The 15,609-nt window shown below is 38.0% G+C and overlaps 1 protein-coding gene across 2 annotated transcripts in view; it reads left to right on the forward strand.

Annotated features, from left to right (window-relative positions):
• LOC128696112 (uro-adherence factor A) overlaps positions 1-15,609 on the forward strand; it is a 1,051,771-nt gene that overhangs the window by 224,537 nt on the left and 811,625 nt on the right. For both annotated transcript variants that reach the window (XM_070094815.1, XM_070094816.1), the window contains exon 2: positions 5,192-5,222. The gene's annotated coding sequence lies outside the window, so the exon portion shown is untranslated. The remainder of the gene's footprint in view (positions 1-5,191; positions 5,223-15,609) is intronic.

A 15,609-nucleotide genomic window follows, 5' to 3' on the forward strand; every position in this document is an offset into this window, starting at 1 on the left:
GCAATGTGGCAGATGTTGCAAGTGTATGGTGTAGGAGGTAGGTTACTGAAAGCAGTGAAGAGTTTTTACGAGGATAGTGAGGCTCAAGTTAGAGTATGTAGGAAAGAGGGAAATTATTTTCCAGTAAAAGTAGGCCTTAGACAAGGATGTGTGATGTCACCGTGGTTGTTTAATATATTTATAGATGGGGTTGTAAGAGAAATAAATGCGAGGGTCTTGGCAAGAGGCGTGGAGTTAAAAGATAAAGAATCACACACAAAGTGGGAGTTGTCACAGCTGCTCTTTGCTGATGACACTGTGCTCTTGGGAGATTCTGAAGAGAAGTTGCAGAGATTGGTGGATGAATTTGGTAGGGTGTGCAAAAGAAGAAAATTAAAGGTGAATACAGGAAAGAGTAAGGTTATGAGGATAACAAAAAGATTAGGTGATGAAAGATTGAATATCAGATTGGAGGGAGAGAGTATGGAGGAGGTGAACGTATTCAGATATTTGGGAGTGGACGTGTCAGCGGATGGGTCTATGAAAGATGAGGTGAATCATAGAATTGATGAGGGGGAAAAGAGTGAGTGGTGCACTTAGGAGTCTGTGGAGACAAAGAACTTTGTCCTTGGAGGCAAAGAGGGGAATGTATGAGAGTATAGTTTTACCAACGCTCTTATATGTGTGTGAAGCATGGGTGATGAATGTTGCAGCGAGGAGAAGGCTGGAGGCAGTGGAGATGTCATGTCTGAGGGCAATGTGTGGTGTGAATATAATGCAGAGAATTCGTAGTTTGGAAGTTAGGAGGAGGTGCGGGATTACCAAAACTGTTGTCGAGAGGGCTGAGGAGGGGTTGTTGAGGTGGTTCGGACATGTAGAGAGAATGGAGCGAAACAGAATGACTTCAAGAGTGTATCAGTCTGTAGTGGAAGGAAGGCGGGGTAGGGGTCTGCCTAGGAAAGGTTGGAGAGAGGGGGTAAAGGAGGTTTTGTGTGCGAGGGGCTTGGACTTCCAGCAGGCATGCGTGAGCGTGTTTGATAGGAGTGAATGGAGACAAACGGTTTTTAATACTTGACGTGCTGTTGGAGTGTGAGCAAAGTAACATTTATGAAGGGGTTCAGGGAAACCGGCAGGCCGGACTTGAGTCCTGGAGATGGGAAGTACAGTGCCTGCACTCTGAAGGAGGGGTGTTAATGTTGCAGTTTAAAAACTGTAGTGTAAAGCACCCTTCTAGCACAGTGTGATAATGAATAAAGTTTTTCTTTTTCGGGCCATATATGGGAATATATATATATATATATATATAAATATATATATATATATATATATATATATATATATATATATATATATATATATATATATATATATATATATATATATATATATATATGTCGTGCCGAATAGGCTGAACTTGCGATCTTGGCTTAAATAGCAACGCTCATCTTGCCATATAGGACAAGCGACAATTTGTGTATGCAATAATTTCGCCAAAATCATTCTGAACCTAACGAAAAAAATATATTTCACTGTGTTTGTTTAGTATTAAATTATTGTAAACAAATCTAAAATATATTTAGTTGGGTTAGGCTAAAATAAATTGTTCTTGTTATAAAAAGGTTAGGTAAGTTTTCTAAGATTCTTCTGGTGCAAAATTAAAAAAAATAACATTAACATTAATGAAAAAAATATATCTTTAAACATATAAAAGAAAATTTCAGAAAGGACTTAATTTTAAGTGAGTTCTTGCTAATTGACCAGTTTTACATATTCGGCACGACATATATATATATATATATATATATATATATATATATATATATATATATATATATATATATATATATATATATATATATATATATATATATATATATATATATATATATATATATATATATATATATATATATATATATATATATATATATATATATAGTTTATTACGGTCAAACTGGTAAAAGTCTCGAACTTAGATTAAAACAACATAAATATAGCATTAGAACTGGACAATATACCAATGCTCTATTTATTCATGTGACAGACTTTAACCATCCAATTGATTTTCAAAAAGTTGAGAAAGTTGTATCAAGCAAGTCCATGGTTGACAGAAATATAATTGAATCTTGTTTCATAGAAAGCAGTTTTGAAAATAATATGAATATTTCCTTAGGTTTGTATAAATTAGATTCATTTATAATTAATAAAATTTGGTTAGAGTTTAATAATACATTGGACAAATAATAAACCTTATTTCTTGGGTAGAATGATTTGTTGGTGGGTTGTCATGAGGACCTGTCTAGTTGGACCAGCGGACCTACTGCAGTGTTCCTCTTTTCTTATGAGTCCGGTATTGTACCGCGTCAGGTGTTTCTTTGTTGTGGGAGTTGACTGTGAGGTGTGGTCTAAGCCCTTTAGTTGCCTTCCTTTGATGCATTACTTTCATAGTTCCTTGAGAATGTGAGTAGTCACGAAAGCGCTTGGAATTTCACTACTCTTTCACAGTGGTTGTTTTGCATATATATATATATATATATATATATATATATATATATATATATATATATATATATATATATATATATATATGTCGTGCCGAATATGTAAAACTGGTCAATTAGCAAGAACTCATTTAAAGTTAAGTCTTTTCTAAATTTTTCTCTTATACATTTAAAGATATATTTTTTGTTCATTAATGATAATGTAAAAATTTTCAATTTTGCATCAAAAGAATCTTAGAAAACTTACCTAACCTTATTACAACAAGAACAATTTATTTTGGCCTAACCCAACTAAATATATTTTAGATTTGTTTACAATAATTTAATACTAAACAAACACAGTGAAATATATTTTTTTCGTTAGGTTCAGAATGATTTTGGCGAAATTGTTGCATACACAAATTTTCGCTTGTCCTATATGGCTAGATGAGCGTTGCTATTTAAGCCAAGATCGCAAATTCTGCCTATTCGGCACGACATATATATATATATATATATATATATATATATATATATATATATATATATATATATATATATATATATATATATATATATATATATATATATATATATATATATATATATATATATATGTATATATATATTATTGTGACCACGAACGAGTGGTATTGATCAATGACAAAACTGCACTAGCCAAGGACTCGAACCCATGCTGCTTTGACCTGCCTCATGGTGGGCGAAAACGCATGACGCCCTAATCCACAGGCCCATACGATGCTATGGATCCTATGGATCGTATGGTCCAGTGGATTAGGGCGTCATGCCTTTTCGCCCACCATGAGGCACGCCAAAGCAGCATGCGTTCGAGTCCTTGGCTAATGCAGTGTTGTTATATATATATATATATATATATATATATATATATATATATATATATATATATATATATATATATATATATATATATATATATATATATATATATGTCGTGCCGAATATATAAAACTGGTCAATTACCAAGAACTCATTTAAAATTAAGTTCTTTCTAGAATTTTCTCTTATACGTTTAAAGATATATTTTTTCATTAATGTTGATGTAAAAAATTATAATTTTGCTCCAAAAGGAACTTAGAAAACTTACCTAACCTTATTATAACAAAAACAATTTATTTTAGCCTAACCCAACTAAATATATTTTAGATTTGTTTACAATAATTTAATACTAAACAAACACAGTGAAATATATTTTTTTCGTTAGGTTCAGAATGATTTTGCGAAATTATTGCATATACAAATTTTCACTTGTCCTATATGGCAAGATAAGCGTTGCTATTTAAGCCAAGATCGCAAGTTCTGCCTATTCGGCACGACATATATATGTATATATATATATATATATATATATATATATATATATATATATATATATATATATATATATATATATATATATATATATAGGTAGTAGGTTGGTAGACAGCAACCGCCCAGGGAGGTACTACCGTCCTGCCAAGTGAGTGTAAAACGAAAGCCTGTAATTGTTTTACATGATTGCTGGTGTCCATTTTTCTGTCTCGTAAACATGCAAGATTTCAGGTACGTCTTGCTACTTCTTATACTTAGGTCACACTACACATTCATGTACAAGCATATATATATATATATATATATATATATATATATATATATATATATATATATATGTGTGTGTGTGTGTGTGTGTGTGTGTGTGTGTGTGTGTGTGTGTGTGTGTGTGTGTGTGTGTGTGTGTGTGTACACACTCCTCTGGGTTTTCTTCTTTCTTACTAGTTCTTGTTCTTGTTTATTTCGTGTTCTCTCCATGTGGAAGTGGAACAGAATTCTTCTTCCGTAAGCCATGCGTGTTGTAAGAGGCGACTAAAATGCTGGGAGCAAGGAGCTAGTAACCCCTTCTCCTGTATATATTACTAAATGTAAAAGGAGAAGCTTTCGTTTTTCCGTTTTGGCCACCCTGCCTCGGTGGGATTCGGCTGGTGTGTTGAAAGAAAGGTATATATATATATATATATATATATATATATATATATATATATATATATATATATATATATATATATATATATATATATATATATGTCGTGCCGAATATGTAAAACTGGTCAATTAGCAAGAACTCATTTAAAATTAAGTCCTTTCTAAAATATTCTCTTATACGTTTAAAGATATATTTTTTTCATTAATGTTAATGTAAAAAAAATTAGTTTTGGACCAGAAGAATCTTAGAAAACTTACCTAACCTTTTTATAACAAGAACAATTTATTTTAGCCTTATCCTACTAAATATATTTTAAATACGTTTACAGTAATTTAATACTAACCAAACACAATTAAATATATTTTTTTTCGTTAGGTTCAGAATAATTTTTGCGAAATTATTGCATACACAAATTTTCACTTGTCCTATATAGCAAGATGAGCGTTGCTATTTAAGCCAAGATCGCAAGTTCTGCCTATTCGGCACGACATATATATATATATATATATATATATATATATATATATATATATATATAATATATATATATATATATACACACACACAATATTTGTGTATATATTTTTGTATGTCATCTAAAAGGAATGTTGCACTGAACTCCGCATGTCACCGTTTTTTATTTTTCGTTTGACAATTCATACTTTTGATTGAGAGCAGTTTGAATCACAGTGGAGTGCAAGTCAAACTAATGAGTGTGTTTGTCTGTCACCAGGTGAGCGTGTAGAGTGCCCTCAACATCACAGGTAAGAGCAACTCTCCTGGCTCTCACAGCACACATACATCACTGCTCTCTATGTACCTTCAGCTACGTTGTATGTATTCATTAATACATCACATACATCACTGCTGTCTAAGTACCTTCAGTACCTAAGTGCTTAGCTCAGCATATGAAAATTTCCAAAATTGCTAGGCACAGTTCTGGCCTCAGAGCTGACCGACGAGAAAATAGCAAGGTAGCTTAACTTCAAATTATCAGAGGAGATATGAACACAAAGTCCAAGATACTCGGGAAACCAGACAGGGTAGACGGAAACCTAACCTGTGAGCACAGATTCACTTGAAATGTATAAATGAGCAGAAAGTAAATAAGAAAGCACTTCGGCGTGAGGGATAGTGGTGATAATGTACACGCTACGAGTCAGGGTGTGAATACAGTGAAGATAGTATACATGCTAAGAATCAGGGTGTGAATATAGTGAAGATAATGTACACGCTAAGAGCCAGGGTGTCAGTATGGTGATAATAATGTACACGCTAATAGCCAGGGTGTCAGTATGGTGATAATAATGTACACGCTAAGAGCCAGGGTGTCAGTATGGTGATAATAATGTACACGCTAAGAGCCAGGGTGTCAGTATGGTGATAATGTACACGCTAAGAGCCAGGGTGTCAGTATGGTGATAATGTACACGCTCAGAGCTAGGGTGTTAAGTCAGGCATACATATATGGTTTCAAAAGTAGGTTCACAGTAGAGAACACAAGAAATAATGGTTAAGAGACGGGAGCCAAGAGCTGCAGCTTAACACCACCCAACACAGAAAACAGCAACACTCAAACAAAGGTGCTGCCATAGCTCAGGTTAATTACCTACCCTAGCTTAATATATACACAACTTTCAGGAAAATGAAGCATCATTTAGTTTCTAATTTCTGGAGTGATGGGTTTCCAGTACATCAGCTGCTGTGCTGAACAACCTTAAACCTGCCATAAATCACCGCCTCATCACTACCATAAACTTTATTCTAAATAAATGGCAAAAAAACTCTGTTCTCTAACATGTACTTAGAAAATACTGTGTTACATTAATTAATATTATTTGTCAAATCAAATACGGGTTAAGAAATGGCAATTGATGTCTAATTATTAGTTATAATTATTAAGCATTATTATTATTATTATAATAATAATTATTATTATTATTATTATTATTATTATTATTATTATTATTATTATTATTATTATTATTATTATCATTATCCTCATAAGCACTAAACCCAAGAGTTCATTCAGCTTCTGCGGAATGAGAAGGAATAAATTTTGGAAAAGAAAAAGAAGGATATAATACCTGGAGTATAACTAGAGAGTGTTTCTGGGGTCAACGCCCCCGCGGCCTGGTTCATGACAAGGCCTCGTGATGGATCAGGGCCTGAACAACCAGGCTGTTACTGCTGGCAGCACACAAACCGACTTTTGATCCACAGCCCGGCTGGTCAGGAACAGACTCTAGGCGCCTGTCCAGTACCTTCTTAAAGACAATCAGAGGTCTGTTGGTAATCCCATACGTATGTTGGGACGCAGTTGGACGGTTTTATGCACCTAATTCCTTGGATCAAGAGCCTTTCAAAAGCCTCGTGGCACCCGCTTGAAGGGTCTAAATAATTAAAAGAAACATTGAAACAGCATAGATGTAAGGGATGAAACAATAATAAAGATGAACTGGAAATAAAAGATAAAAAAATATAGAAATGTAAAGAAATGTATCCACAGGATGGCACTAAAAAGATGAGGATGAAGGTGCTCAGGACTGTCACCTTCTGAGATATATAGTTTATTGACATTTTCAATTAATGTTCATCCATCATTATAATGTAAAAGGCTTAATTTAATTCGAGGGTAGGCTGAGTCTTCGTTCCCCTCAAGGGAGGTTCCTTGACGCTGGTGAGGGGCTCATGATCTAGGGAATTGGATCTGTGCTCCGGTTCCCTGAATTGAGCCTCAATACCTTCCATCCACCCACATGCGATGTATAATCGTACTGGTTTAGCGCTCCCCCAGGATTATAATATAATGAGTCTTGGTTATTCTGAAGTTGATCTTCAGTATCCGATATAAATGCAGAGTTGTTCAGCTAACTTTAGAATCAAGAACACGCAATTTGATTTGGAATTCCTACAAGTCTTTTAGATTCTGATAATGGACGAAGACATATCCGAAACAGTAAATAAACTGGATATCCTTTGAGGATGATATTCTTGACAGCCTTGGTCATGCTCTTTATATTAAATATGCTAAAAGTTCAATGACATTTCACTACGTTAGTCCTTATATTGGAAAACTGAAAATAAAAATATCTGGTAAATATTTTTTGCCCCTTGCTGAACTTCTAGGACCACCTGTAACACTCAGAATATATTCGCTTCAACGAAAATGAGGCGAACCTCATAATATACACATGTCATATCTCTAAGGCAGGTCTGGAATCTGCACACTTAAAAATTACTAGAGTGAAAGATACAGAATGACTTGTGGAACAATTTCTCCCGTATCTCTCATTCCAGGAAGAGAGACAGGAGGCATTGTGAAATAATGTGAACATCAAGGAGAGATGCTAAAAGCAGGGAGAAGACTGTCAACATTCGTCTTCTGCCAGTAGATACGTGAAGTTTGCCTCAGCAGAGTAGAACTCTTCGAGAGGGAACTAGACAAGTACCTGCAGGAGATGTATGATCAACTAGGCTGTGGTGTTTTTTTCGGCTGGCAATCATCAGGGAAGCCAAGTCTCAGGCTGACCTGCCATGGCAGAACTCTGCAAACTCAGTTTATTGTTAATACTGAATTCTTCAAAGTCCTGAGATCTGGTTTAACTTTAGTTAACGCTGCTGGGAAGCTTCTTGATCCTTAACATGTATTCTAATTCTGTCATTTATGGTGCAGAAAATGACGGTGGAGGACATGTATGTAACACTGAGAGGGCATTTTAGTCGGAGACTCTTCACCCGCTTAGGACCTTTTATTACTAATAAGGAGTGATCAGGCTCCCAGAGAACGAAATGTCTAATACAAAGTTATAGGTGTTGCATACATTACATCATTATCCGTGTATTATCTGTGAACGCTTTAGAGAACTCTTTTACCTCCGCAGGCCCGGCCTGAGGCCAAGCTTTCCTGTTCATCGCCTGATTAACCAGGCTGTTTCTGCTAGCAGCCTTCAGGACAGACACACACACATCACAACCCCTCCGATCCAGTATTTGTAGAAGGAAGCGGTTCATCTGCTTGAAAACTCCTTCTTTCTTTCAGTGTTTGTGATATCTTCTGTTGGTAGTATGTGGAAGAGCCTTGGACCATTCACATAACTAGTTTTTCTGTTGCATTTTTATAGGGACATTTCAGAGTATCGGTATCGGTACTGACCTAAAGTTAAGTATCGGTATCGGTTAAGGAAAAAAAATTGGTTTCGTCCCATCCCTACCTCTTTACAGCATGTCTGTAGTATGTGCCTCAGTACCTGGTGAATGGGGCAACAAACCGACAAGTGGGTGTAAACACACGTGTACACGATGTTTCGCTCAACATTAAGTTTTATCGAATCTTGATAAAGACTACGATCACTGTACAGGCTTGATGTAGGTAAGTCATGATGAAACGTCGCTTACAATCAATGCTTGATCTCCTTTACTTGTGTGTACACTTTCTCCAGTACTCCTTGATGAGGTGGTCGCTGCTTCCGGTCTGTCTGCCGTCTGCAACAAGTAGTACACACCTGCTGCAATCTTGTTATTGAGCTCCTCGCAGGTTCCCCAATTAAGAACCAAAAGGCACAATACCGTAACTACAACAATACACAAATAAATCGCACATAGGGCAGTTTATAACGATGTTTCGGTCCGACTTGGACCATTTACAAGTCACACTAACGCACAAAGCTGAGGGGGCCAGTATATATATCGGAGAGAGGGACAGAAACGGGAGGAAGAAAGAGGTGGAAAAGTAATGGTAGAGGTAATGTTGGAATTGAGAGTAGTAGTACTAATAGCATGAGACAGAAAGAGGAGTGACGAGAGGCAATATTGGTAGTAGTTGTATTAATGGAGGAGTAGTAATGGAGTGGCAGTAATGGACAGGTAGTAATGGAGTAGTAGTAGAAGTGGAGTAAGTCAAAGGAAAGGGAAAAGGAACACTGCAGGAGAGCTAATTGCCCACAAGGGTGGGGCCAAAAACACAGGGGAAGGGGGAAACTGAAGGACAGAAAACACCTCCGCAGAAGGAACACAAAGAAAATATGGGAAAGGAGAAGAAGTGGGGAGAGGAGGACGAGAAGAAAAGATCAGGTTAAGTTACGAGTATTCTGAAGTTTGAAGGATGAACAATGAAATGAGAAAGGAAGGCATCTACAGAGACATATCCAGGACTAATATTCATATTAGGAAAGTTGTGTATAAGGGACGCTTCAACAAGACGGCATCTATGAAGGCTAGAAGAAGGCTAGACAGTTTTAGAAAAAAAACAGTCAGTAGGATGACCGTGATCTTTAACATGATAGAAAAGAGCATTATTGGTGTCGGCAAGTCTAACACATGTGTTGTGCTCTCTAAGTCTTTCGCAGAGGTGCTCAGAATACAACAGTTTAGAAGTATATACGTATGAAGATACACAACATATTCCTCCAAACTGCCAATACCCTAAACCCCTCCTTTAAAGTGCAGGCATTGTACTTCACATTTCCAGGATTCAAGTCCGGCTATATAAAATGACCGGTTTCCCTGAATCCCTTCACTAAATATTACCCTGCTCACACTCCAACACCTCGTCAGGTCCCAAATACCATTAGTCTCCATTCACTCCTATCTAACACGCTCACGCACGCTTGCTGGAAGTCCAAGCCCCTCGCCCACAAAACCTCCTTTACCCCCCTCCCTCCATTCTTTTCGAGGACGACCCGTACCCCGCCTTCCTTCCCCTACAGATTTATACGCTTTCCATGTCATTCTACTTTGATCCATTCTCTCTAAATGACCAAACCACCTCAACAACCACTCTTCAGCGCTCTGACTAATACTTTTATTAACCCCACACCTCCTAATTTCCACACTCCGAATTTTCTGCATAATATTTACACCACACATTGCCCTTAGACAGGACATCTCCACTGCCTCCAACCGCCTCCTCGCTGCAACATTCACAACCCAAGCTTCACACCCATATAAAAGTGTTGGTACTACTATACTTTCATACATCCCCTTGTTTGCCTCCATAGATAACATTTTTTGTCTCCACATATACCTGAATGCACCACTCACCTTTTTTTCTTCATCAATTCTATGATTAACCTCATTCTTCATAAATCCATCCGCCGACACGTCAACTCCCAAATATCTGAAAACATTCACTTCTTCCATACTCCTCCTCCCCAATTTGATATCCAATTTTTCTTTATCTAAATCATTTGATACCCTCATCACCTTACTCTTTTCTATGTTCACTTTCTACTTTATATATATATATATATATATATTTATATATATATATATATATATATATATATATATATATATATATATATATATATATATATATATATATATATATAATGTTAAATGGTGTATAAGTTCAAGCTGTATGTACACTGAAAGTATATTTTAATGATTAAAGTATTCTTGACTGGTGGTATATTGGTGTTGTGTTGGTGTCATGCAGCCTTCATGACCCTCCCATGTTCTTCATTGTTATTAAGCAAATGTATGAATGGGAGGGGCTGGGTCTGATTGGTGTCATTGGGTACGGGAGTATTTCTTGGGTAGCTTTGGGTAGGGCTCCTTTTGATAAGGACCTGCCTTGTATGGGCCAGTAGGCCTTCTGCAGTGTTCCTCCATTCTTATGATAAATAACAAAAAAAGGCACAATACCGTGACTGGAACGATACACAAATAACCCGCACATAAAAGAGAGAAGCTTACGACGACGTTTCGGTCCGACTTGGACCATTTACAAAGTCACACTAACCAGAAGTGGAGCAAGACGGCTATATATAGCCGTCCTGCTCCACTTCTGGTTGGTGTGACTTTGTAAATGGTCCAAGTCGGACCGAAACGTCGTCGTAAGCTTCTCTCTTTTATGTGCGGGTTATTTGTGTATCATTCTTATGTTCTTATGAAAGAAAGCGGCCAGTTTCTCCAAAGTACTGAAGAGGACAAGAGGAGCAGGAAATAGACTCCAGAGGCATCAGTAGCAGGAGGAGAGGTACGAACTAGATTACTGCGAAGGGTGTTAGTTTGGCGAAAGGTTAGTTTGATGTCTATGGATTGGAGAGAGTTGTTGAGATTAGAAAGACTGGAAATATAGGAAAGGCAGAGAACAGGAGATATCACAGGAGTAGAGAGTTTGGGAGAGAGGTCCGTTTAGAACGTGAGAAGACAGAGGTTTATGAAAAAGGAAAGGTAGCTAAGACGAGAGAATGAATAGCGAAGAATGGAAATTCCCGAGTCAAGGAACTGAGGGTCACAAACGTGGAGGACACGGAGAAAGAGAGAAATGGGAATACTTTTCTTGATAGACGGAGCATAGTAAGAAAAGTAGTGAATGTACATGCTTCCGATAAACGAGGAAAAAAATACCTGTAGCCGAGCGATGGAAATGTAAATCAAGGAAAGGAAGCAAAGAGTTAGATTCCCGTTCAGCTTTAAACTTGATGAACGGAGCATCAAGAAATGGTTGGAAGAGACTAGAGTCATGGGGCCAAAGAGAAATACACAAGAGCAAAGATGTCACGTACATAGCGGAGCCAGAGGGAGGGGCGCACACCAGTAGTAGGAATAGAACGGTTTCGAAGTATTCCATATAAGGTTAGCAAGAACAGGGGATAGAGAAGAGCCCATAGCGACACTGAAGGTTTGAGAATAAAATTTACCTTGAGAGTCCACGCAAAGGCGAATATGAACGAGAAAGACACCATTAGGTATAGGAAGATGAAGTAACCCTTCATCGGCTTTCATTCTGAGGAAATTAATAACATCATCAAGAGTGACATTAGAGAAAACAGACTCAACGTCAAGACTAAGCATCTTACAGGTCGGGAGAGGGCGAACACATTCGATGAAGGCGAGAGTGACGGAGGTGAGAAGGAGAATAAACATCAAGAAAGAGAGTGTGAGTTTTTGCCAGCTATGAGGCAAAAGAATAGAAGTCAGAACTTCTGGAGGTATGATGGGACGTAGAGGGATATCAGGTTTATGAGTTTTAGGAAGATAATAAAAATAAGGCAGAGAGGGACGAATAGCAAAGAAACATTGAACAAGATCAGAGTCAGGAGCACAAAGATCGGACAGAGTACCAAGTTTATTGTTGACGGTTCTCTTGGTGCAATCAAAAAGGTTGGAAACGAGAGGAGTGTAGGTACGTGAGTCAAAGAACAAGACTTCAGCTTTGCCGAGGTAATCCTCGCGATCAAGGACAACCACCGAATTGCCTTTGACGGAAGAATAGATGACAGTATTGGTATTAGATTTAAGAGAAGAAAAGGCAAATTAATAGCGTCGAGGAAGGTGGTAATTCTTAGACAACAGACTATCAAGCGCAGGAAGGAGAGCACCACGAAAAGTGGACATGTCATAAAGATTCTGAGAGTGAGACTGACAAAAGGAATCAAAAGAGCATTACAAGCATTACTTCTACCACTAATTATCAACTTCCTTCTTTCTTCCTCCCGTCCCTTTCCCTCTCTCTCCTGTATATACTCTCTTCCTCACCTTTGTGTGTTAGTGTGACCTGTAAATGTTCTAAGTAGCACTGAAACATTGTTACAAGCTCCTCTCTCCTCTGTGCTGGTTATTTGTGTAAGGTTTCCCTATTGTTTCATGTCAACAGTTCCCCGTCTTTAACACCGATCACTATATCTTTCAGTGTTATTTTCTCCTGGGGTTATGAAATATTTTGCGATGATTCTACTTTTGTGAAGACTGCAACTAATACCTCGATGTTGGTTTTATAATTAGCGGATAACGCCTTTCATGTTTCCTCTCTCGCATTCTCACTTACATTTTTAATTAAAGATGAGTGAATTTCTGGTATGGTAATTTGGCGTGTTTATCGCCAGTTTATAGGCGGAAGAGGCATTTTAATGAGAATTTTGTAATTGATTTCCGTGATGGATGATTTTATTTTTTAAGGATGCACGTTATTATTATTTAAAGATTTAAACCCATGTGGTTCATTTAGTACCAGGACTGGCCGTGCCTGTATCCTCTATCTTTCCATTATTGCCAGTCACTGAAGGGAGGGGAATAACGTACCCATTCATGGAGTAGATGAGAAAGACAGGTAGAACATTTGGAACTCCACACAGAAGCTATCTTCTGAGATGATCTACTTCTGCCTACATCAAGTATTATCGTCATAATCTACCATTGCAAGTAGCTTACATAACGGGACTGCATTTTATTTTCTTAAAGACACATATATTTACACTGCAGAATGATCTATCTTAGAGGTAGATATATTTACACTGCAGAATGATCTATCTTAGAGGTAGATATATTTACACTGCAGAATGATCTATCTTAGAGGTAGATATATTTACACTGCAGAATGATCTATCTTAGAGGTAGATATATTTACACTGCAGAATGATCTATCTTAGAGGTAGATATATTTACACTGCAGAATGATCTATCTTAGAGGTAGATATATTTACACTGCAGAATGATCTATCTTAGAGGTAGATATATTTACACTGCAGAATGATCTATCTTAGAGGTAGATATATTTACACTGCAGAATGATCTATCTTAGAGGTAGATATATTTACACTGCAGAATGATCTATCTTAGAGGTAGATATATTTACACTGCAGAATGATCTATCTTAGAGGTAGATATATTTACACTGCAGAATGATCTATCTTAGAGGTAGATATATTTACACTGCAGAATGATCTATCTTAGAGGTAGATATATTTACACTGCAAAACGATCTACCTATCTTAGAGATGGATATAATTAGGTTGGAAAATTATTTAATTACATTAGATAGTCATATTCTCTTATAACTTAAAATGTGCTTTATCATCATACTACAGAAATTTCGTTTATGTCACAAGTGCACCATAACAGCTGTCACACAGTATCAGCCTTCAGGTGTGTCACAGGTGCACCATAACACCTGTCACACAGTATCAGCCTTCAGGTGTGTCACAGGTGCACCATAACACCTGTCACAGTATCAGCCTTCAGGTGTGTCACAGGTGCACCATAACACCTGTCACACAGTATCAGCCTTCAGGTGTGTCACAGGTGCACCATAACACCTGTCACACAGTATCAGCCTTCAGGTGTGTCACAGGTGCACCATAATACCTGTCACACAGTATCAGCCTTCAGGTGTGTCACAGGTGCACCATAACACCTGTCACACAGTATCAACCTTCAGGTGTGTCACAGGTGCACCGTAACACCTGTCACACAGTATCAGCCTTCAGGTGTGTCACAGGTGCACCATAACACCTGTCACACAGTATCAGCCTTCAGGTGTGTCACAGGTGCACCGTAACACCTGTCACACAGTATCAGCCTTCAGGTGTGTCACAGGTGCACCATAACAGCTGTCACACAGTATCAGCCTTCAGGTGTGTCACAGGTGCACCATAACAGCTGTCACACAGTATCAGCCTTCAGGTGTGTCACAGGTGCACCATAACACCTGTCACACAGTATCAGCCTTCAGGTGTGTCACAGGTGCACCATAACACCTGTCACACAGTATCAGCCTTCAGGTGTGTCACAGGTGCACCATAACACCTGTCACACAGTATCAGCCTTCAGGTGTGTCACAGGTGCACCATAACAGCTGTCACACAGTATCAGCCTTCAGGAGTGTCACAGGTGCACCATAACACCTGTCACACAGTATCAGCCTTCAGGTGTGTCACAGGTGCACCATAACAGCTGTCACACAGTATCAGCCTTCAGGTGTGTCACAGGTGCACCATAACATCTGTCACACAGTATCAGCCTTCAGGTGTGTCACAGGTGCACCATAACACCTGTCACACAGTATCAGCCTTCAGGTGTGTCACAGGTGCACCATAACACCTGTCACACAGTATCAGCCTTCAGGTGTGTCACAGGTGCACCATAACAGCTGTCACACAGTATCAGCCTTCAGGAGTGTCACAGGTGCACCGTAACACTTGTCACACAGTATCAGCCTTCAGGTGTGTCACAGGTGCACCATAACACCTGTCACACAGTATCAGCCTTCAGGTGTGTCACAGGTGCACCATAACACCTGTCACACAGTATCAGCCTTCAAGAGTGTCACAGGTGCACCGTAACACCTGTCACACAGTATCAGCCTTCAGGTGTGTCACAGGTGCACCATAACACCTGTCACACAGTATCAGCCTTCAGGTGTGT

The sequence above is a fragment of the Cherax quadricarinatus genome, chromosome 48 (assembly GCF_038502225.1).
Source record: "Cherax quadricarinatus isolate ZL_2023a chromosome 48, ASM3850222v1, whole genome shotgun sequence".
NCBI lineage: Eukaryota > Metazoa > Arthropoda > Malacostraca > Decapoda > Parastacidae > Cherax > Cherax quadricarinatus.